This window comes from Ranitomeya imitator, chromosome 2 (genome assembly GCF_032444005.1).
Source record: "Ranitomeya imitator isolate aRanImi1 chromosome 2, aRanImi1.pri, whole genome shotgun sequence".
Lineage (NCBI taxonomy): Eukaryota > Metazoa > Chordata > Amphibia > Anura > Dendrobatidae > Ranitomeya > Ranitomeya imitator.
In genome coordinates this window covers 53,270,470-53,295,540 of record NC_091283.1, presented here as the reverse complement: position 1 = coordinate 53,295,540, position 25,071 = coordinate 53,270,470, and the positions used below count along the sequence as shown (strand labels likewise).

The 25,071-nt window shown below is 46.8% G+C and overlaps 1 protein-coding gene across 4 annotated transcripts in view; it reads left to right on the top strand.

The window, feature by feature from the left end:
- The window catches only part of LOC138661806 (cytochrome P450 2F2-like), a 154,243-nt gene that overhangs the window by 39,420 nt on the left and 89,752 nt on the right, over positions 1-25,071 (top strand). For 2 of the 4 annotated variants that reach the window (XM_069746736.1, XM_069746733.1), the window contains exon 1: positions 9,305-9,391. The exons of 1 other annotated variant lie outside the window; for it this stretch is intronic. The gene's annotated coding sequence lies outside the window, so the exon portion shown is untranslated. Of the gene's footprint in view, positions 1-9,304; positions 9,392-22,868; positions 23,030-25,071 lie in introns of those variants that run through there. One more of the 4 variants, XM_069746735.1, reaches the window with a different exon arrangement.

The window sequence follows — 25,071 nt, the reverse complement described above, 5'->3', positions numbered from 1 at the left end:
TTCCACAGATTCTTGATTGGATTGAGGTCTGGACTTTGACTTGGCCATTCTAACATCTGGATATGTTTATTTGTGAACCATTCTATTGTAGATTTTACTTTATGTTTGGGATCATTGTCTTGTTGGAAGACAAATCTCTGTCCCAGTCTCAGGTTGCAGACTCCAACAGGTTTTCTTCAAGAATGGTCCTGTATTTGGCTCCATCCTTCTTCCTATCAATTTTAACCATCTTCCCTGTCCCTGCTGAAGAAAAGCAGGCCCAAACCATGATGCTGCCACCACCATGTTTGACAGTGGGGATGGTGAGTTCAGGGTGATGAGCTGTGTTGCCTTTACGCCAAACATATCGTTTGGCATTGTTGCCAAAAAGTTCGATTTTCGCTTCATCTGACCAGAGAACCTTCTTCCACATGTTTGGTGTGTCTCCCAGGTAGCTTGTTGCAAACTTTAAACAACACTTTTATGGATATCTTTGAGAAATAGCTTTCTTCTGGCCACTCTTCCTTAAAGGCCAGATATGTGTCCTATGGACAGACTGTCCCACCTCAGATGTCGATCTCTGCAGTTCATCCAGAGTGATCATGGGCCTCTTGGCTGCATCTTTCATCTGTCTTCTCCTTGTTTGAGATTAAATTTGTAGTGGTATGATACTCCTTCCATTTCAATATGATTGCTTGCACAGAGCTCCTTGGGATGTTTAAAGTTTGGAAATGATTTTGTATCCAAATCCAGCATTAAACTTCTCCACAACAGTATCACTGACCTGCCTGTTGTGCTCCTTGGTCTTCATGATGCTCTCTGTGCTTCAAACCAGTAGCATAGCTATCGGGGGGGGGGCAGAGGATGCAGTCGCCCCGGGCCGGGAGCTCAAAGGGGGCCCACCCGGAGCTACGCTACTGTAATTGTATCGGCATGTGCAGCGCGCCGATACAGTAACATTCTGTGGCAGATCAGGGAGAATCAATCTCCTTGCTCTTCCGCGAGGCCGCTATGGGGCCCGTGAGCTGGTGGGGGACCCGGTGCCAGCAGTGGACCTCCCGCCCATCACTGCAAGGTCAGCTGTATCAGCATTTAGGCGATACAGCTGACCGCATTGATGAGGGAAGGAACGCGCAGCGCTACTTCTCCCATCACCCCCCTGTCAGTGTCTGACGTCACCGACGCCATCACTGATATTGGGCATGGTGACATCACCACCCGGCGCCCGCTGTCAGGAGATGAGCAGGAGCTCAGAGCACTACTGGAACAAGGAGGAAGAGAGGTGAATATTTATTTATTGTTTTTTACGGGGGCTGCCTTATACTACCGGGTCTGCCTATGGTGGTACTGCCTTATATTACAGGTTCTGCCTATGGGAGTACTGTCTTATACTTATAAGTTTATTCACAAACTTTAAGCATAGAGGATACAGACTTCAGCACGAACCATATGGGTAAGAATCTCAAGATTGAGATTCTTACCCATATGGTTCGTGCTGAAGTCTGTATCCTCTATGCTTAAAGTTTGTGAATAAAGAAAACTCTTTTTTACGGATTCAGTGAAGCTGGACATTCTTTTCTTTTTTGGACTGTCTTATACTACAGGGTCTGCCTATGGGGGTACTGTCTTATACTACAGGGTCTGCCTATGGGGGTACTGTCTTACACTACAGGGTCTGCCTATGGGGGTACTGTCTTATACAACAGGGTCTGCCTATGGGGTACTGTCTTATACTACAGGGTCTGCCTATGGGGGTACTGCCTTATACTACAGGGTCTGCCTATGGGGGTACTGCCTTATACTACATGGTCTGCCTATGGGGGTAGTGTCTTATACTTACAGAGTCTGCCTATGGGGGTGCTGTCTTATACTACAGGGTCTGCCTATGGGGATACTGTCTTATACTACAGGGTCTGCCTATGGGGGTACTGTCTTATACTTACAGGGTCTTCCTATAGGGGTATTGTCTTATACTACAGGGTCTGCCTATGGGGGTGCTGTCTTATACTATAGGATCTGCCTATGGGGGTGCTGCCTTGTACTACAGGGTCTGCCTATGGGGTGCTGCCTTATACTACAGGGTATGCCTATGGGGTGCTGCCTTATAATACAGGGTCCGCCTATGGAGTGCTGTATTATACTGCAGAGTCTGCCCATGGGGTGCTGCCTTGTACTATAGAGTCTGCCTATTGGGAGTGCATTGTACTATATTGAGGACTATTAAGTGCATTATACTATATGGTGGCCATCTAGTAGGCCATCGTACAGTGTGGGGATTACAGTGAGGGGGCCATCATACTAATAATAGGGACACATACGGCAGCAGCTCAGTATTCGGGTATCAGCAGGATGAGGAGTTTGTGCAGGTTGGAAATAGATGGTGATGGCTGGAAAGTGAGAAGGGAATCGTGTCTTTGTTGTATTCTCTGCAGGTGAGTCGTTGCTGGGGGAAGTTGTTATGTCGGTCTGGGCCAGATGGAAAAGACCGGAAAAGTAAACAATTCCATCAGAAAAGACATCAGCGGTAAGACATTATCTGTAACTGTGCTGTGATCTCTTATATGTTCTGTAGCGCTGGTATCTACCACTGACCATATGGCGGAAATATCCATGTTGGTCTTTATATAGAGATTATCTTCAGTAATAGAGCGGTCATCTACTGAAGTTCTCCTCCAGTATTAGGGGGCGTCACTGAGTTGTAATCAAGGTTACCTGGTTAGGGGCCCACTCAGAAGCTTCGCCCCTCTCAACCAAAACCCTAGCTACGCCTCTGCTTCAAACAGATGATACTATCACAGAGCAGGTGCATTTATACGGAGACTTGATTACACACAGGTGGATTATATTTATCATCATTAGGCATTTAGGACAACATTGGATCATTCAGAGATCCACAATGAACTTCTGGAGTGAGTTTGCTGCACTGAAAGTAAAGGGGCTGAATAATATTGCACGCCCCACTTTTAAGTTTTTGAATTTCAACAAAAATGTAAAATAACCAATAAATTTAATTCAACTTCACAATTGTATTCCACTTGTTGATGATTCTTCACCAAAAATTTACATTTGGTATCTTTATGTTTGAAGCATGATATGTGGCAAAAGGTTGAAAAGTTCCAGGGAGCCGAATACTTTTGCAAGGCACTGTATATATATGTGTGTGTGTGTTTTGATGAATATTTCCTTTGAAAACGATGTGTAAATGACAGAGAATTGCTGTAGGTAAAAGCTCATGTTAAAATCGCATTGCAATCAGATGTTATGTTAAAAGGTGGTAAAAATCGGATTGTATTTGCATGAAAAACGCATGACACTTGCATTACACTTGTCCGACTTTGCAGAAACAAAATTGGACCAATTTTAAAATCGCTACTGTGACTCCGGCCTAAAGCTGAGAGTCTGCACATTAAGGCCTGATTGATTACGTTACAGCGGGGGGGCTGTAGGAACGTAGTCAAACGAAAGCTCCCCATGACTGCGTTGCCAAGGGAACTTAGGGGAGCATCTTTTGAAATAAAGCAGGGACGGTGGGGACTGGTTTAAGGGATGGGAGGGAAAGGGGGTGGTCCGAGATTTTAGGGGCGGGTTGTAAGGAAGTGCGGGGAAGGGGGCCATTACCTGTTAGGATCGAAGCTGTGAAGGTGCATAATGTCCTCCGTGGAATCCATACTCGGGCAGCTGCGGGAGATGGCGTGGTCCCGGCGAGGCGGCTTGCTGGAGGAACAGCTGGCATCATTGCTGGGCAGTCCTGGAGCCCAAGGGACCAGATCCAGGAGGACCCGTCCCCCGGAGCGTTTGTCCCCGGAGCCGGCCACGGAGCCCCTCTCGGGACCCTGCGGAGGGCGCGGGCCACCGGTCACCTAATCCCCCGGCCCGTACTCCGGCAGGAATCCTCCGGTCGGCGCTGCTGGTGCTGGGCAGCGGTCAGGAGCAGCGGCGGCGCAGGCCCGGAGAGAGGTGCAGGCCGCACCGGAAGTTCCGGGTCAAAGCGGCAACATGGCGGCGGTGAGCAGGAGCGGTACCCGGCGAGCAGCGGCGGTGTCTGCAGCACCGGCGACGTCTCCAGCAACGAGGAGGAGACCCCAGGGAGCAGCGGCAGCGCAGTGGAGCAGCAGCGGAGCGGCGGCGGGTAACTCGGGGTCTGACCCACCCCGGGTGCCTGGCAGGGGCAGCGCTTCAAGAGGCAGAGCGATGGGCAGGCGTACCTCAACCCCACAGCCTGGCCCAGTCAGGAGGGGGCGCAGCGTGGCAGCGGCTGGGGCTCGTGGCAGGGCCCAGCAAGAAGACAGGCCCGGAGTCAGGCTGGCAGCTGCCAGGTCCAGGTCACCCAGGAGGTCCAGGGAGAGTTCCAGTTCTTCTACTCCGGTTCCCCCTGGTGACGAGGAGGCCAGGGGCGCGGGCCAGGAGCAACACAGTGGCGCGGAGGATTCCGGATCCGGGAGCGACCCACGGGAGTTCGGTGATCGCACGGCTGGCGGGGACACAGCACCTGCGCAGCTTCGTGAGTATGAGACTAATTCTGTTGCGGGGTGGGATAGTGGAGCTCGGGCTGGGGATAGCTGATATGGGGGGGTCGATTTGGCAGGGAGTGGAGGGGCTAGCACTGCGGGGGTCCCGGGGGTCAGGGAGCTTTTGGCGGGCATGTCTCAGATTTTGAGGAGATTGGATGGGGAGGGCCGGGATAGTGCGCGGTCGTCTCCGGTAGGAGCATGGTTGCCGGCATCTGGTCCTGGTTCGGGAGTGGTAGCGGGGTCCGATAGGGCGAGTGGTGCAGAGCAGGCATCGGCGGCAGGGGTGTTGGTGTCGGTTCAGACTGAAAAGGATAAAGGGGATAAGATTAAATTGGATGATAGAGCTAAGGGGGAGGTTTATGTGTGTTTTGAAGGGCCGTTGGGGGCTCACTTAAAGAAAGAAATTAAGGAAAAAATTTGGAAAGATGAACATGTAGAGATTTTCTCCCTCCTGCCTCTGGAGAAGTTTAATTTAGACAAGGGTAAGAAGGATGATAGTAAAAAGGAGGAGGAAGAAAAGAGGCGTTGGCGATTAATACCACAGACGTTTGTGAATTGGCAGCAGGCTTTTTTTATTTTGGCAGGTGTTACTGGGGAAAAGTTTCCGGAGAACTGTTCAGGCCTGTTTTGCTACGTGGATGCGATAGGGGAGGCATATAGGGCGTATGGGGGCTAGGCTTGGTTACGTTATGACGAGCAGTTTCGGCAAAGGAAGGCGTTTAGGCCCGAGATAAAATGGGACCAAAAAGATATAGGGTTGTGGTTGAAGGTTATGGCTCCAATGCGGTTTGGGCAGTCATTTCATGGGGGGGGAGGGAGTAGTGGTCAGCAGTCGGGACAGGGAGCTGGGGGACAGGGGTCACAGGGGGCTAAGGACAAAACAGGGACGTGTTGGCAGTTTAATGACAGCCAATGCAAATACGGCAGTACATGCAAGTTCAAGCATGTCTGTTCTCACTGCGGCGGGGCCTCGCATGGAGTGGCCAAATGTTTTAAAAAAGCAAGGGGCAAACCAGCAGTGGGAGGCAGTCAAGGGGGTGACACCAGTGAGGGTTCTAAAGATGGCCCCTTATCTAAGTAGGTATCCGGATAGGGAAAAGGCTAGGTTACTGTGGGATGGTTTTTCGGAGGGTTTTCGGATTCCTCGTCCGGCTCATACTATCCCATTTTCAAAAAAGAATTTGAGGTCGGCTAACCTTCAGGCGGATGTGGTTACAGCTAAATTGGCGAAGGAGGTTGAGTTAGGGCGTATGGCGGGGCCATTTAGTGATTTACCTGTGGAGGGGGTGGTTGTTTCGCCTCTGGGGGTTGTCCCTAAAAAAGAGCCTAATAAGTTTCGCCTGATTCAACATCTGTCATATCCAAAGGGCCAGTCAGTCAATGACGGCATCGCCGAAGAGCTTTGTTCTGTGGTATATACCTCTTTTGATGCTGCGGTACAATGGGTTCGTAGGAATGGCGCAGGTGCATTAGTGGCTAAGACAGATGTTGAATCGGCTTTTCGTTTGCTTCCGGTTCACCCCGATAGTATCCCGCTGTTAGGATGTTTTTGGAACGGGGGTTTTTATCTGGATAGATGTTTGCCTATGGGTTGTTCGATTTCCTGCTCGCTGTTCGAGGCCTTTAGTACTTTTTTGGAGTGGGTTGTTCGGGATGTTTCCCAGGTTCCGTCTGTCATTCATTACTTGGATGATTTTTTGTTTGTTGACCCCCCGGATTCTCTGTTGTGTGGCAATTTGTTGGCTACTATGGAATGGGTTGCAGGACAGTTTAGTGTGCCCTTAGCGCGGGAAAAAATGGAGTGACCTTGCACGGTTTTGAGCTTTTTGGGTATTCTCATAGACTCGGAGAAGATGGAGTGCCGGTTGCCTGAGGAGAAGTTGTTGGCTTTACGGCAGGAGGTGATGAGATGCGAAAAGTTGCGCAAGGTTACGTTGAAAGAGCTGCAGTCATTGTTGGGGCGTTTGAACTTTGCGTGCCGTATCATGCCTATGGGCAGGATATTTTGCAGGAGGTTGTCTAGGACAACTGCTGGAGTGCGGTCAGCACATCATTTTGTACGTTTGAACAAAGAGCACAGGGAGGATTTGGTAATTTGGCGGCGTTTTTTGGACAATTATAACGGCAGGGCTCTGATTCAACAGGAGGATTTGAATGATTTTGATTGCGAAATTTTTACGGACGCGGCTGGCAGTGTTGGAAATGGGGCTTATTGTGCTGGAAAATGGAGTGTTGGAGGATGGCCAGATTGGTGGTGCGAAGCTGGTTTCACTAAAAATTTGGCGTTGCTGGAGCTGTTTCCAATTGTGGTTTCGGTGTTCATTTGGGGCAGTACTTTTAAGGATAGGCGAGTACGTTTCCATTGTGATAATTTGAGTGTGGTGTCGGTGATCAATAGTCTTTCTTCGTCCTCTCCCCCGGTAATCAGACTGGTACGGGAGTTAGTTTTGCGGTGCCTGGAGTTGAATACATGGATTTCGGCTGTACGTGTTCCCGGCGTTCAAAACTCTATAGCGGATGCTTTGTCTCGTTTGCAGTGGGAACGTTTCCGGGAGTTGGCTCCAGAAGCGGAAGATGCAGGAACGACATGCCCTTTTCATTTGTGGCGGATTGTTGCAGACGAGGAGGTCGGTTGATACAGTCCTCGGTATTGGGAAGGACGTGGTCAGGTTATGAGGCATCATGGGATTTGTGGGAAGGGTGGTTGGAGCAGTTGGGTTCAGTTGAATCGGATGGTGACAGGGTGATGGCGATTTTGCTTTTGATTGGGTCGGCGGTGGAATGGGGTTGGTCTGTGTCAAAGCTGAACAAATTTATAGCTGGTTTGGCTTTTGGTTTCAAGCTCCAGGGTTCCGTGGATGTTACTAAGGATTTCTTGATTCGGCAGGCGTTAAAAGGTTTTCGGAAGGGTTCCTCAACTTGCGATACGCGTAGGTCCATATCTTTCGGGACGTTGGAGCGTTTGGGTGAAGCGTTGGGGGAAATTTGTAGTTCTCACTTTGAGGCTGTTCTGTTTCGATTGGCTTTTTCATTGGCTTTTTTCGGGGCGTTGAGAATCGGTGAGCTGGTGTCCCCTAACAGGTTTAAAGCCGGGGGTTTGTTGGCAGAGGATATTGAATTTTGGTCAGGTGGAATTGCCTTTTGGATTCGGCGGTCGAAGACTAATCAGTTGGGGAAAGGAAGACGTGTGGTTTTAGGGAAGGTGGTTGGGGGTTTGATGTGCCCTCATCGGTGTTTGGAGGATTATTGGGGGCTGGGGCCTGACAGGTCTGGCCCACTTTTACGGCATCGTCAAGATGATTTTTTGTCGCGGTTTCAGTTCACGGCAGTATTGAGACAGGGGCTGATATTTTTAGGCCTTGACCCCTTTTCATTTGGGACACATTCATTTCGGATTGGGGCAGCATCTGAGGCTTCTGGTTTGGGTTTGGGGCCGGAGGTTATTCGGCGTATTGGCAGGTGGTCATCGAATCGTTATTTGTCCTATGTTCGTAATTGATGTTGGTTACTTGTTTGGTGGGTATTAATTGTCGTTGTATTTTGCAGGTCGGACCCCACTTCTGGCGTGGATTTTCGGACACTCTTTGGTGCATTGGGGGGCAATTCGTGCCGATGTTAGGCAAGATGGTAGGCAATTGGGTTTTCAGAGAGATGCGGTGGTGGTCCGATGGTTGGGTTTTCGGGGCATGTTGTGGTGCGGGTTACTAGCCGAGTTTGCCCGCTCTGCTAGTTTGGATCGTTCCCCGGACATTGTAGTTGTACATTTGGGTGGGAATGATTTGGGGTCTAAGCCGGTGAGAGAGTTAATTAGGGATATCCGTTATGATTTTTTAAGATTATGGGTGTCTTTTCCAGGGATGGTTACGGTTTGGTCCGACATCGTGCTTAGAAAAACGTGGAGGGCAGTACGTTCTCTGAAGGGGATCAATAGGGCCCGGGTAAAGCTGAATAGGGCCGTGGCGAGTTTTGTTTCCCGTAATGGGGGTGTGGCGGTTCGGCATTTTGAGTTGGAGGCTGGTGTGGGAAATTATTGGAGGAATCATGGCATTCATTTGAACGATATTAGTTTGGATTTGTGGATGTTGGCCATACAGGAAGGGGTGGAGAGGGCCATGGCGGTGGTGGGGCACTCGCGAGCCTGAGGTGTTCAGTGCTGCTCGTGGTTGTCGGGGGGCGGGTTCTTGGAGTTGGTGTTTTATGGGGCTGATCTGGCTTTGGTTTACTGGCTCTGGACGGGGATTTTACCTTGGGAGCTTTGGGGTTGGTTTGCCCGGTAAACGGGTTACATGGTGCCCTCGAGCTGGTGGTTACAGCTGAGGGTAAAGAAGGGTTTTCGCTTTAAAAAGTTGGTTTGGGCTTTTGCCTATTAGGTGCCAGATATTATGCAAATGTATAAATGGTTGTTTATGTTTGTTATTAATAAAATGGCCGCTGTGGCCAAATTATCCAAAGAAATAATTGTCATGTCTTAATTGAGGGGAGGAAACACTTCTTTGGTGAAAATGAATGGGGGGAGGGGGGGAGTAGGTACTGTGCGGTATCTCGAAGGTCCAATCTTGGGATACGCAGTCATGTATCTTGAAAATGTTTTGGTGAACAGCTAAAATGACAAAACTTCTGTCACTGTCCAAATATTTCTGGTCCTGATTGCATTTATCATTCTGCTCATATTTGGAGTCCGCGAATAACCACAAAATATAAATGACAACAGACCTGAAAGAGTCAGTTATGAAATGTTTGCCTTGTTATTTTTTTGCCAATATTTGGCACCTTGACAGAGCATTTCTATCTCTCCCCACACACGTGACTACAAGAACTGAACATTACTTAGAGCTAACTATTGTGTAATCAGAGGTTATTCCGAAAAGAAAGCAGTTGAGGTCCACACGCTGCAGTTTAACGTAAGTGACTTTCAATTCACTTTCAATCATGTCACCATTTTATGCTATCCTTATTGAAAGGTTTTTATATTATGGCAGTGATATTATTGGGTTATTATATGTCTCATGCTCTACTATTACATGAATGTCGGGGAAAATGGGTCCAGGGTCAAAATCAAAGTAGAACTTTTCTATTTTCAATTTTTAGACAGTTTACTTAAAATTTTAATCAGATTAATACCACCAGATAGTGGTAATATAACATTGTCATGTACAGCCTATATAACATTACCAGATGTTACCAAAAATATGCAAAATCATTAAAGAAGAATACAGATAATACTGACTCTACGGATGGCTCAATATGATACAATTCATATACAGGCTGAAGAAAACCGCCAAATATTGCCAAGTATTGCTAGGTGGTTATGCCCCTGGGTATTTGGCCGCCCAGTAAATGAGGGTCCTAAATATTCTAATTTTTTCATTGACATTTAGTTGAAGAATTACCAATTTTAGGACGGATCTAAAACCAAAGAAGCACAAGCTGCAAACTATAACTTTGTCAAATCTGAGAAGAATTATTTGCTTTTCGAGGGGTGAGGAAGAAAGTGATAATTTTATTTTCTTCTACTAGTGTCAAATGAGCCATTCTAAAATGTTCTCTCTCCTGGAATATAATGAATTCCATTTTTCTTTTTTTTTGACCCCTTAGATACTAGTGTAAAAATTAAATTGGGGCAGAGATTTATTAATTATGTGCCAGAATTCCTGCCGATAAACTGTCCTTTATGATGTGCACAATATTTGTTAATAATCTTGCTTGTGGTGATTATGAGTCAGCTCCTCAAATGTGATTTTGTAGGGAATAGATATTCTATTGTCCGTTCAGTAGTGAGGATGAAGACAGCAAGATTGTGGGATGTTTTGTATATCGATAAGGTCAAGGAAAAAAAAAAAAAAGAAGAGAAACAGAATACAATTTTTTTAAACATAAAATGTTGATTAACCCCTTCACCCCGAAATGGTGGTTTGCACGTAAATGACCAAGTCAATTTTTACAATTCTGACCACTGTCCTTTTATGAGGTTATAACTCTGGAAAGCTTCAATGGATCCCAGTGATTCTGACATTGTTTTCTCGTGACATATTGTACTTCATGATAGTCGTAAAATTTCTCTGATATTACCTGCGTTTATTTGTGAAAAAAATGGAAATTTGGCGAAAATTTTGAAAATTTCACAATTTTCCAACTTTGAATTTTTATGCAATTAAATCACAGAGATATGTCACACAAAATACTTAATAAGTAACATTTACCACATGTCTACTTTACATCAGTACAATTTTGGAACCAAAATTTTTTTTAGGGAGTTATAAGGGTTAAAATTGACCAGCAATTTCTCATATTTACAGCACCATTTTTTTAGGGACCACATCTCATTTGAAGTCATTTTGAGGGGTCTATGTGATGGAAAATAACCAAGTGTGACACCATTCTAAAAACTGCACCCCTCAAGGTGCTCAAAACCACATTCAAGAAGTTTATTAACCCTTCAGGTGTTTCACATGAATTTTTGGAATATTTAAATAAAAAATAAACATTTAACTTTTTTTTCACAAAAAATTTACTTCAGCTCCAATTTGTTTTATTTTACCAAGGGTAACAGGAGAAAATGGACCCCAAAAGTTGTTGAACAATTTGTCCTGAGTATGCTGATTCCCCATATGTGGGGGTAAACCATTGTTCGGGCGCATGACAGAGCTCGAAAGCGAAGGAGGGCAATTTGACTTTTCAATGCAAAATTGACTGGAATTGAGATGGGACGCCATGTTGCGTTTGGAGAGCCTCTGATGTGCCTAAACATTGAAACCCCTCACAAGTGACACCATTTTGGAAAGTAGACCCCCTAAGGAACTTATCTAGATGTGTGGTGAGAACTTTGACCCATTAAGTGATTCACAGAAGTTTATAATGCAAAGCCGTAAAAATAAAAAATCATATTTTTTCGCAAAAATTATCTTTTCGTCCCCAATTTTTTATTTTCCCAAGGGTAACAGAAGAAATTGGACCCCAAAAGTTGTTGTACAATTTGTTTTGAGTACGCTGATACTCCATATGTGGGGGTAAACCACTGTTTGGGCGCATGGGAGAGCTCGGAAAGAAAGGAGCGCCGTTTGACTTTTCAATGCAAAATTGACAGGAATTGAGATGGGATGCCATTTTGCATTTGGAGAGCCACTGATGTGCCTAAACATTGAAACCCCCCACAAGTGACACCATTTTGGAAAGTAGACCCACTAAGGAACTTATCTAGATGTGTGGTGAGCACTTTGACCCACCAAGAGCTTCACAGAAGTTTATAATGCAGAGCCGTAAAAATAAAAAATCATATTATTTCATAAAAATTATGTTTTTGCCCCCAATTTTTTATTTTCCCAAGGGTAAGAGAAGAAATTGGACCCCAAAAGTTGTTGTACAATTTGTCCTGAGTACGCTGATACCCCATATGTAGGGGTAAACCATTGTTTGTGCGCATGGCAGAGCTCGGAAGGGGAGGAGCGCCGTTTGACTTTTCAATGCAAAATTGACTGGAATTCAGATGGGAAGCCATGTGGCGTTTAGAGAGCCACTGATGTGCCTAAACATTGGAACCCTCCACAAGTGACACCATTTAGGAAAGTAGACCCCCTAAGGAACTCATCTAGAAGTGTTGTGAGAGCTTTGAACCCCCAAGTGTTTGACTAGAGTTTATAACTCAGAGCCGTGAAAATAAAAATTCTTTTTTTTCCCCACAAAATTATTTTTTATCCCCCAGTTTTGTATTTTCCCAAGGGTAACTGGAGAAATTGGACCCCAAAAGTTGTTGTGCAATTTGTCCTGAGTATGCTGATACCCCATATATGGGGGGGAACCACCGTTTGAGCGCATGGCAGAGCTCGGAAAGGAAGGCGTGTCATTTGGAATGCAGACTTAGATGGATTGGTCTGCAGGCGTCACATTGCATTTGCAGAGCCCTAATGTACCTAAACAGTAGAAACCCCACACAAGTGAACCCATATTGGAAACTAGACCCCCCAAGGAACTTATCTAGATGTGTTGTGAGAACTTTGAACCCCCAAGTGTTTCACTACAGTTTATAACGCAGATCAGTGAAAATAAAAAATCTTTTTTTTTCCACAAAAATTATTTTTAGCCCCAAGTTTTATATTTTCCCAAGGGTAACAGGAAGAATTGGACCACAAAAGTTGTTGTCCAATGTGTCCTGAGTACGCTGATACCCCATATGTTGGGGTAAACCCCTGTTTGGGCATACAGGAGAGCTCGGAAGGGAAGGAGCACTGTTTAACTTTTTCAACGCAGAATTGGCTAGAAATGAGATCGGACGCCATGTCGCGTTTGGAGAGCCCCTGATGTGCCAAAACAGTGGAAACCCCCCAATTATAACTGAAACCCTAATCCAAACACACCCCTAACCGTAATCCTAACGGTAACCCTAACCACACCTCTAACCCTGACACACCCCTAACCCTAATCCCAACCCTATTCCCAACTGTAAGTGTAATCCAAACCCTAACCTTAGCCCCAACCCTAACCCTAACTTTAGCCCAAACCCTAACTTTAGCCTTAACCCTAGCCCCAACCCTAACCCTAGCCCTAACCCTAACCCTAGCCCTAGCCCTAACTCTAACCCTAGCCCTAGCCCTAACCCTAGCCCTAACCCTAACCGTAACGGGAAAATGGAAATAAATACATTTTTTAAATTTAAATGTAATCCAAACCCTAACCTTAGCCCCAACCCTAACCCTAACTTTAGCCCAAACCCTAACTTTAGCCTTAACCCTAGCCCCAACCCTAACCCTAGCCCTAACCCTAGCCCTAGCCCTAACTCTAACCCTAGCCCTAGCCCTAACCCTAGCCCTAACCCTAACCGTAACGGGAAAATGGAAATAAATACATTTTTAAAATTTTTTAATTTTTCCCTAACTAAGGGGGTGATGAAGGGGGGTTTGATTTACTTTTATAGCGGGTTTTTTAGCGGATTTTTATGATTGGCAGCCGTCACACACTGAAAGACGCTTTTTATTGCAAAAAATATTTTTTGTGTTACGTCATTTTGAGAGCTATAATTTTTTCCATATTTGGGTCCACAGAGTCATGTGAGGTCTTGTTTTTTTGCGGGACGAGTTCATGTTTTTATTGGTAACATTTTCAGGCACGTGACATTTTTTGATCGCTTTTTATTCCGACTTTTGTGAGGCAGAATGACCAAAAACCAGCTATTCATGAATTTCTTTTGGGGGAGGCGTTTATACCGTTCCACGTTTGGTAAAATTGATAAAGCAGTTTTATTCTTCGGGTCAGTACTATTACAGCGATACCTCAGTTATATCATTTTTTTATGTTTTGGCGCTTTTATACGAAAAAAACTATTTTATAGAAAAATAATAATTTTTGCATCGCTTTATTCTGAGGACTATAACTTTTTTATTTTTTCTTTGATGACACTGTATGGTGGCTTGTTTTTTGCGGAACAAGATGTCGTTTTAGGCGGTATCATGGTTATTTATATCAGTCTTTTTGATCGCGTGTTATTCCACTTTTTGTTTGGCGGTATGAAAATAAAGGTTTTTTTTGCCTGTTTTTTTTTTTTTACCTTGTTCACTGAAGGGGTTAACTAGTGGGACAGTTTCATAGGTGGGGTCTGTACGGACGCGGCAATACTAAATATGTGTACTTTTATTGTTTATTTTTTATTTACTGTAGATAAAGAAATGTATTTATAGGAACAATTTTTTTTTTAGGATTTTTAAAAAAATTTTTTTTACACGTGTGAATATTTTTTTTTTACACTATAACATTGCCCCGTGGTAGGGGGGGGACATCATGTTACAGTGTAAGATCGCTGATCTGACACTTTGCTGTGCACTGTGTCAGATCAGCGATCTGACGTGCACTGATGCAGGCTTACCAGCTACAGGCGCTAGTAAGCCACCTCCCTGCAGGACCTGGATGCAGCCCCACAGCAATTTTGGATCCGGGCCTGCTGCAGGGAGGAGGTAAGAGACCCTTGCAGCAACGCGATCACATCGCATTGCTCCGGGGGTCTCAGGGAAGCACGCAGGGAGCCCCCTCCCTGCGCGATGCTTCCCTATACCGCAGTGGGCCGGGGGTTAATGTGCCGGGGGCAGTCCGTGACCGCTCCTGGCACATAGTGCCGGATGCCAGCTGCGATAGTCAGCTCACACCCGGCCGTGATCGGCCGTGTTCCCCCCATGAGCGCGGCCGATCACGTATGACGTACTATCCCGTCGGTAGTCATACGGGCCCACCCCAACTCAACGGGATAGTACATCATATGTCAGAAAGGGGTTAAGACAATTGCTCATTTTTGAAGACACATTTTGTAAATTTGAAGGCATTAACCATAGAGAATGTGTCCGATTTTGCTGTGTCACATCCACCATTAAAGCTCCACCACTATTTCAGAAAGGAGGCAGAGGTCACGTAAACACGCCAGAAATTGCAACTACATATTGCGCTAAACATTTGCTGCATTTATCATTTTTCTGGTACAGAGATGATTGATAATTCCCCTGTATGGTGGTACAGCACATAATCCGAGCAAACTGACTCTGTTACCTTGCAGAACATGGATCCATAAACATTTGGACATTTTCCTGAGAACTCTTGTTGTCTCCCACTCAGCAAATACATTGCTTAGGTTATCTGGCTTCTCTAGAAGCTTAATGTCTGTTCATGAGACGGCGAACCAACAAGTTATCAGACATAGATATCAATCAAATATTTGGTGTCCTCAGATAAGCAGAGAGTTTATCTGAGGACACCAAATCTGTCTTTCTCTCTATCACTCTCCTTCTTTGTCTCCCTCTCTATCTCTCTCTGTCTCTCTTTTTCTCTGCCTTTCTCTCTCTCTGTCTTTGTCTCCTCTCTTCTCTTCCACTCTCTGTCTCTCTCTTTCTGTGTCTCTCTGCCTCTCTCACTGCGTCTCTCTGTCTCTTCTTATCTCTCTTTCTCTGTCTTTGTCTCTCTCCTCTCTCTTTCTGTCTGTGTCTCTCTCTGTCTCTGTGTCTTCCTGTCTCTCCCTATATCTGTCTCTCTGTCTCTCTCATACGACAACAGTGCAGAGAGAAGAGTCAGATATGACATTTCTGTCTTATTTCTTTTTGTGAAAAATTGACATCTTGTCTGAACATTTCTGTATTGTCAGTTTGCTTACTACAGCCTACTGGTGTTTTTTTTAAATAAATGGGTGAAAGAGAGAAATTGTTGGGGAGATTTTTTTCAAATTAAGATTTTTTGTGTGTGTTTATTTCTTTTTTGGATCGCCCCCATGGGCCCGTGGGTTTCTCGGTACCGGGTCCTGCGGTTCACAGGGGGATGTCACGGTGGCTGACCCGGTCTGTGGCCTTGGGACGTCCGTGTTAAAGGGAAAGGTCTTTAAGGGGAATGTTTGTGACGCCACCTGTGGAATTCGGTCAGGGTGACCGATGCTGCTTTAAGGGGTCCACTGGGGTGATGTTATGGCAGCTAGATGGTATACCTTCCCACAGGTGAAGTATATCCCCAGGGCTTCCCGGTGTGTAGATGGTGGCTGGTGAGAGGCGCAGAGAAGAACGAAGACACAAGGTTGCAGTCTCTTTACCTTTACTGAAGACTTCAGCATCCACAGTCCAGGGCACCAGACCACAGGGCAGACAGAGTCTGGCCGGTTTGGAGGCAAGTCCAGAGTCCCCTTGTCCAGGTGGAAATCAGTAGCCTTGCGCTGCAGTGTTGTAATTCCTTACCGCCTAAGGCTTCACATAAGGTCCTCACAAATGTAATGTCTTTCTCTCTGTCCCCCATAAAGGATAGGACAAACCGGTATAACTGTTGGCTTGAGGCTTTTTATAGGGACTCTAGCACGCCCCGGCCTCCAAAGGTTGCCACCGTGCCTCCTGGGTGTAGAGCGGACAGGTAACTTGCAATTACCTTTCCTGCCGGTCTCTGGAGCAAAGCATAAAGGTTCTTACTCCCTCGGTGTTCTAGCTACCGGAATTCTGCGCCTCAGAAGGAGGCAGCCTGTGCAGGGCTGGTCCCCCTCTGGTATCCTCTCTTTTGCTATGACTTCCTTCACGCTCGCTGCAATCCGTTCGGCTTTCTATCCGTCTGTTTTCTAGGAGCTGCAGCACTTTTGGCCACAGGGCTCCACTCCTTCCTTTCCCTCTGTCTCTCTGACAGGAACTGAACTGTTTCCCTCCAGATCAGGATGTTCTTATAGGGGAGTTCACCTTAAACAGGCTTAGAGCTCCCCCTTCTGGTATGGAGTGTGAACATGTTGCATGCATTGTGTTACCTGGATACTGTTATGCTTCATTGCCTCCAAACAAAATATCACTCTCCCCGAGAGGAAAGCAATACCACTGCGACGACCAGGACCCTGGGGAGCCGCACTTCCCCCCGTTAAATCCAGTACTCCCGGACTGGGAAAAGAAAACAACAGTCACAGTTTAGCAAAATACATACAAATTTTTGAAATGCTATAATGACTGATGCTTCCTTTTATGGGAGGTGGGGACTCTTGAATGTTGCAAAAACAAGTTTATAAAAGCACATCTGTTATTGTCTTTGGTCAGATGAAGCAAACAAAGTTCTTCCCATGCCGGCAAAATGGGCAGAACCAGGGTGCACCTTGGAGGTGCCAAACTATTTACAAGAAAAGTCTTTGGGTAAGCATTGTCCATTACCGCAATGTCCATTTTTAAACCTGTAACAAAGATAAGCAAGCAATTCAAACATGTAACAGCAATTCTTGACATTGTTAATCCCTGTAACGAGCTGGGATTAGACCTTTGGTACTACAAGTATACCTGCGCAGTTCTTGATCTAACATGTCTACTGTTACTGTAGTGGACCCACTGATGTGTGTGCTATCTGTAGGCCTGCATTGTGTAGGTAAATTGGGCAAGAGTCTGCGTCTTCTTAAACTCACCATAGGTCTGACAGAATCACCAATAGCAGAGGGTGGATTTTCTGGTTCCACTGCTGGGGTGACATTCGCTGCTTGAACCTGATGGTGCAGAGTCTCTTCTGGTTCAGGATGGTCTGGAAATACATTCTGTTCTGGTATTTCCAGCTGGGGAAAAGTCAAGACAGGTATCACTATGGCCTGATGTACTTGAGTCCAGGACTGGGGAAAATCTCCAAGAACAGTGTGTATCATCTTCTCTTCCATAGGTGGAGATGTTCCTGGATCGGTTTCTTTGTTCCTCAATTCATCAGGGCATTTCCTGAGATAGTCTCTGGATACTGCCGTCGAAGTTTCTCCTCCATCTTTGCTGATAAGACAGACTTTAGTATTGTCAAAGTTGGACGGTAAGATGGTATATGCTTCTGCTTCCCACTGATCATCAAGTTTGTGCATTCTCCTCTTACGCTTTAACACTTGTTCACCTGGTGACAAGGGAACTGCAGGGGCACGTTGGTTAAAATCTCTCTCTTGTTTTTGTCTGGCTTGAGATAGACTTCTTTCAATGCATTCTTGTACTTGGCGGTACTTTTGCTGTCTTTCTGTATCCCAATCCGCATCTGTTGAGGCATTTTCTGGGGTTAGGAGTCCCATGTCTAGATCAACAGGTAGTTTGCTGGATCTTCCTCTCATCAGTTATGCTGGAGTACAGTTGGTGGAATTCACTGGAATGTGGTTGTACAAATCTACCAAGTCTGGCAACTTTTCTGGCCATAAGTTCCTTTCCTGTATAGGTACGGTTTTCAGTAGGTCAGTCACTACTTGGTTCATCTTTTCGCACATTCTATTGGTGTGTGGGTGATACAGAGTTGTTCTGATCCTTTTGCATCCATACAGGTTGCAGAATTCTTGAAACACTTCCGCTTCAAAGGCTGGACCTTGATCAGTAAGGACGTTCTCTGGGTATCCATGTGGTCTACAGAAATACCGTTGGAAGGCCTTGGCTGCTGTTCTTGCTGTCAGATCCTTGACAGGTACAACTACTAGGAATATTGATTAGTGATCCACAATGGTCAGAGTGTAGACATAGCCTGATTGGCTGGGCATTAGCTTCATGTGGCCCAAGGCCACCAGTTCAAGTGGCTCTTTGGTGACTATGGGCTGTAGGGGAGCCCTCTGACTGTCACGGTCCTTCCTGCGTAGGCAACATGGGCCACACTCTCGGCACCACTTTTCGATGGCTTTTCTCATGCCAACCCAGTAGAACCTTCCACAAAGTAGACTCTCCAACTTCTTCCATCCGAAGTGTCCTGCTCCATCGTGGTACGCTTCCAGAACCATTGGCGCATCTTGTCTTGGGACCACTATCTGCCAAACTAACTCATGAGTGCGTGGGTCGATGTTTCTTAAGCACAACTTACCATCGTAGATAAATAGTTTGCCTTTCTTCTTCCACAGTTGTTGCGTCTCTTGTGGATCATCTGGACCAGGGTGTTAACCTGTCTGCGCCAGGAGTTCTTTCACCAGACGGACCGCCGGGTCACTGTCCTGGTTCTCTGCCGATCCATGGTGGGGCAGGGGGTTCAGCGTGGTTTCCTGTTTGTCCTTGCACCTGTTCCTCACATGATGGGAATAATGAGTCGCTCTGGGGTGATGGAAAGCTGGTAATTCTATTTCTTCGAGTGCTTCCGAATCTTCTCCCATCTCTGGCAAGTTCAGCATTCTGGACAATGCATTGGCATTCGCATTTTTGTGTCCTGCGCGGTACTTGATGGTGAAATCATAATTGGACAACCGGGCCATCCACCGTTGCTCCAGGGCACCAAGTTTTGCTGTGTCCAAGTGTGTCAGTGGATTGCTATCCGTGAAGACAGTGAATCTTGCCGAGGCAAGGTAGTGCTTGAATCTCTCCGTCACTGCCCATACGATGGCAAGGAACTTAAAAGGACTGTAGTTTCCAGGGTTCCTTTCAGTGGGACGAAGTTTCCTGCTGGCGTAGGGGATTACCCTTTCTTTGCCTTTCTGGACCTGGGACAACACGGCTCCTAATCCCATGTTGCTGGCGTCCGTGTACAGCACAAACGGTTGGTCATATTCAGGGAAAGCCAGTACCTCATCTCTGGTCAGAGCTAACTTCAAACCTGTGAAGGATCTCTCCAGTCCGTCGTCCCAGTCAAATGGGGTATTCCTACCCTTGGTTTTCTTGGATTGGCCCACTAACAGGTCTTGTAGTGGTGCGGCTTTCTTGGTGAAGTCTTTGATAAATCTTCTGTAGTAGCCTACCAACCCGAGGAACTGCCGGACTTCGTAGAGGTTGCTGGGCTTCGGCCAGTCTCTGATCACAGTGACCTTGTCAGGGTCTGGGGCCACTCCTTCGGTGCTCACCAAATGGCCGAGGTACTGCACTTTGGGCTTTAACAGATGGCATTTGGATGGCTTTAACTTCAGACCAAAGCTAGACAGAGCTTTGAGCACCTCGGCCAGGTGCTCCAGATGGTCATCATAAGTCTTGGAGAAGATGATGACATCGGCCAGATACAGCAAGACAGTTTCAAAATTCTTGTGTCCAAGACAGCACTCTATCATCCTCTGAAACGTTCCTGGGGTGTTGCACAGTCCGAATGGCATGTAGTTGAATTCATAGAGACCCATCGGTGTGGTGAAGGCCGCCTTTTCCTTGTCCGCCTCTGCTACGGGAACCTGCCAATACCCACTGGTGAGATCCAAGGTAGAGAAGTAGTTAGCAGATTTAAAAGGAGCTAATGACTCTTTGATTCTGGGTAGTGGGTATGCATCTTTGTGTGTAATGCGGTTTATCTGCCTATAATCTACACACATTCTCATGGTGCCATCCTTTTTCCTAACGAGGACTAAGGAAGCTGCCCAGGGGCTACAACTATCTCTGATTACCCCAGCCTCCTTCATCTCTCGTAACATGTCTTTGGCACACTGATAATGAGCTTGAGGTACAGGACGGTATCTCTCTTTAATGGGCAGATGATCTCCCGTGGGGATATGATGTTGAATCCCTTTTACCTGCCCAAAATCCAGTGGGTATTTGCTGAATACTCTCTCATACTCATGGACCACCCTGTAAGCCCCTTGTTTTTGATGTGACAGTGTAGAATCAGTGTCCACGTGTAGTTTCTGACACCAATCCTCCATTTGTCCTGCAGAGCCATTGTCCTCCACCTGTTTGGACAGGACCAAGGGCTCTGTTGCCTGTATCACATTATTATCAACAGTAAACAGTTTGGCAAGTGTGGCATATTTGGTTAGGTGGACCTCTTTCTCTCCACAGTTAAGGACACGTACTGGTACCCTCCCCTTGCAGACTTCAACCACCTCTCTGGCTGTCAGGATTGTGGGCCTACTATCTGAATACACAGGTTCTACCAGGGCTTGGTAGTGTTTACCTCTGAGGCCTATTGCTGCCCGACACCATATTAACATTTCACTCATGGGAGGTATTGCGATGGGGATTGAATCACTCACTGTGGCACGGCCAATTTCTCCACCAGATAGTTCTACCTGCTGTCTCTGTACCAGATCTCTGATTTCTTTCTGCAAAACACGTTGCTCACTGGAACCAGCAGTTTCGGCCACCTGTTGTAATAAGACAATAACCTCTGCAAGACAATTTTCTATGACATTAGTACCAATGGTCATCATAGGGTTACATTCACGGCGATCAATATCAACAACCACTATCCCTTGGGATTTCAACTCTACCCGCCCTACTTTAATGGTGACTTCTTTGTATCCCACTTGTGGTAAGGGCTGACCGTTACTGGCTACTATGGTGAAATCCTCATCAGGGCCACGAGTAATGCCTGTGTCAGCCCAATAACATTTATAAAGGATGTAAGGCATAGTTGTCACCTGAGAACCGGTTTCCAACAAAGCGTTCATGGGGATACCATTGATCACAATGGGGAGAACAGCTCATCCTTCAACGTACTTGGCTCTCCAGTTTTGTGGGCTTGGTCTTCCTACTTCTGGGGATTGGCCCGCTGTCCCAGGGGTCGCTCGTTTAAATGACAGTACTTTGCAATGTGGCCTGCATGATTGCAGCGGCGGCAGATGGGTCGTCCGTCCGGATGATAGCGATCGTCATCTCTTCCTCTGGTCGGCGGGATCCTCTTCTGTCGTCGCCAGGGAATATCCTCTGGTCGGGAAGCCAGCTTGATCTTCTCCTTGGGGGCCTCCTGTAGGGACTGCACGGTCCGGGCTAGCGCAGCAAAGTTCTTGGTCTGCTCCGACATCTGGAGGCGTAGTGCTGCCGGAGAATCATCTTCAAGGATCTTGGCATCGGCCTCAGCAGGGACTTGAGGATCTGGCGCCACTTCCTGATGGTATGTGAGGGCTTGACGCCTAGGGGGTACTGCACGGCTGGGCTGCCATTCCTGTAGCACCTGGATGGCCTTGTCTTTGAATTGCACAAAGTCTAGGTCCGGATTCTGCATGGATAGGAGGTGCAGTTGGGCCCTTTGGTTATTACACAGGAGTCCCTCAATGAACCGCTCTTTTAAGAGTTTGTCTTCATCTTGTACGCTGTTAGGATTAACCTGCCTGATTGCCCACAGTGCTTCCAGAGATAAAGGGCATATTCCTGTAGGCTATCCTGCGGCCTCTGCTTGCACCCATAAAACTTCAATTTGATTTCTGTAGCGGTGCGGGTGTCAAAGGTGGTTTTAAGCTTAGCAAAGATCCGCTGCACAGTCCCTTTATCCGCAACTGGCCAGGATTTCACCTCCCTCAGGGCCGCTCCAAACAGTTGTCCCATTACAATGTGAACTTTCTGATGCTCTGTCAGGGGATAAACATCAAGCAGGCTGCAGAGTCATTCTTTAAAGTCAACTAATGTATGCGATTCTCCAGAATATTGCGGGAGCCAGGCTGTTCCAGGTATGTACGGCATGGAGAGTACGGCTGTGTCTATCGTGGGCCTGCGGGCACGTCTGCGGCGAGGCCTTGGGGTGCTATTAGGTCTGTGGCTGCAACCGCCGCCAATTCCCCTCCCGGGTTAGACATGGTTCTTTCCCCTCGCCAACCTTCACTCGACTCTTTGCAGCGTCTCTTCTTTCGGCTCCGTTGCACAACATCTTCACTTTCGGCATTCCAGGCAGCAGCGCGGCACCTGTTCTTTCTGCTTCGCGCTCTTTTTGGCTAGCTCCGCCCACGAAGGTACGTCTCCTCCCCCTTGCACTCCACGTGGCGCGGCAATGGCGGATTTTGGCGGCAATATTTGGAGGCAATGCGCAATGCACAGTCTTTTAGCACAAATCGGTTAGGCACAGTCTTTTATGTGCACATGACCCAATTTACGGTGTTTAGTAGATCCTGTTCGTGACGCCAAAGTTGGATCGCCCCCATGGGGCCGTGGGGTACTCGGTACCGGGTCCTGCGGTTCACAGGGGGATGTCACGGTGGCTGACCCAGTCCGTGGCCCTGGGACGTCTGTGTAAAAGGGAAAGGTCTTTAACGGCAATGTTCGTGACACCACCTGTTGTATTCCCACAGGTGAAGTGTATCCCCCGGGCTTCCCGGTGTGTAGATGGTGGATGGTGAGAGGTGCAGAGAAGAACGAAGACACAAGGTTGCAGTCTCTTTACCTTTACTGAAGACTTCAGCATCCACAGTCCAGGGCACCGCACCACAGGGCAGACCGAGTCTGGCCAGTTTGGAGGCAAGTCCAGAGTCCCCTTCTCCAGGTGGAAATCAGTAGCCTTCCCTTGCGCTGCAGTGTTGTAATTCCTTACTGCCTAAGGCTTCACATAAGGTCCTCACAAATGTAATGTCTTTCTCTCTGTCCCCCAGAAAGGATAGGACAAACCGGTATAACTGTTGGCTTGAGGCTTTTTATAGGGACTTTAGCATGTTCCGGCCTCCAAAGGTTGCCACCGTGCCTCCTGGGTGTAGAGCGGACAGGTAACTTGCAATTACCTGTCCTGCCGGTCTCTGGAGCAAACCATAAAGGTCCTTACTCCCTCGGTGTTCTGGCTACTGGGATTCTGCGCCTCAGAAGGAGGCAGCCTGTGCAGGGCTGGTCCCCTTCTGGTATCCTCTCCTTTGTTATGACTTCCTTCACGCTCGCTGCAATCTGTTCGGCTTTCTATCCGTCTGTTTCCTAGGAGCTGCAGCACTTTTGGCCACAGGGCTCCGCTCCTTCCTTCCCCTCTGTCTCTGACAGGAATTGAACTGTTTCCCTCCAGATCAGGATGTTCTTATAGGGGAGTTCACCTAAAACAGGCTTAGAGATACTCCTTCTGGTCTGAAGTGTGAACATGTTGCATGCATTGTGTTACGTGGATGCAGTTACTTCATTGCCTCCAAATATAATATCATTCTCCCCGAGAGGAAAGCAATACCACTGCGATGACCAGGACCTTGGGGCGCCACATTTGCAGTACTGAATTAGTAATGGGGGTGTCTCTCCATTACTAACCCGTGGGTTTGATGTCAGCGCCACACCATACCACCACAATCCTTTAATCCTGATTGCCAATGCACCAGGGCAATTGGCAAGAGCTGAGGCTAAGTGCCAGAATTGGTGCATCTAATGGATGCGCCATTTCTGGGGCAGTTTAGGACTGGTCTTATTAGGCTGTAAAGGGGACAATATCTATGGACTTTCCCAGCCTATTCGTATCATCTCGCAGCTGTCTGCTTTGCTTTAGCTGGTTATTAAAATTGATGGGACCCCAAGTCATTTTTTTAAAAACCAGCAAAGGTAAAGCAGACAGCTGCGGGCTGATATTAATATGCTGAGAAGGTCCATGGATATTGCCCACTTTGCAGCATAATAAGACTAGCTCACAGCTATCTGCTTTCCTTTTGCTAGTTATTAAAAATAAGAGGGAACCCACATTGTTGTTTTAAAATTATTTATGTATTTTACACTGTCCCTCACTTGATCAGCAACACCACCCGTGATCTGGTGGTTATACAGGCTGGGACACTGGTGGCGTAGGCCAATTATGGCCATGCCAATACTTGCCATGGCTGGGATTACTCCGGAAGTGTTCACAGCTTAAAAGCCTGTTGATTGGCTGCATCAGAACTCTGAACAGTAACACGGACGTCTGGGAGAAGTTCGTGTTTGGAGTTCACCACCAGACACTAGAAGTCAAGTATGTACCCTGAACCTTACAGTTCTGGCTCCTTCAACCTTAACCCCTTCACGACATGCCACATAGTAGTACGGCGCATGTCGTGTCTCCTCCTTTGATATGGGCTCTGGTGGAGAGCCCCGATCAAAGTCACATGTCAGCTGTTTTGTACAGCTGACATATACGCGCAATAGCGGCAGGTGGAATCGCAATCCACCTGCAGCTATTAACCAGTTAAATGCCACTGTCAAGCGCTGACAATGGCATTTAACTACCGCTTCCGGCTGCGCGGCCGGAAATGTGCAAATCACCGACCTCCGTCACATGATCGGGGGTCAGCGATGCGTTGGCATAGTAACCCGAGGTCTCCTTGAGACCTCTATGGTTACTGATGCTGGCTTGCTGTCACCCTAAAAAATATGAAAAAAATAAAAAAATATAAAAGTTTTAATCACTCCCCTTTCGCCCCATCCAAAATAAAGCAATAAAAAATGTCAAACATAAACATATTTGGTATCTACGCATTCAGAATCGTCCGCTCTATCAACAAAAAAAGCATTAACTTAATCGATAAATAGCGTAGCGAGAAAAAAATTAGAAACGCCAGAATTATGTTTTT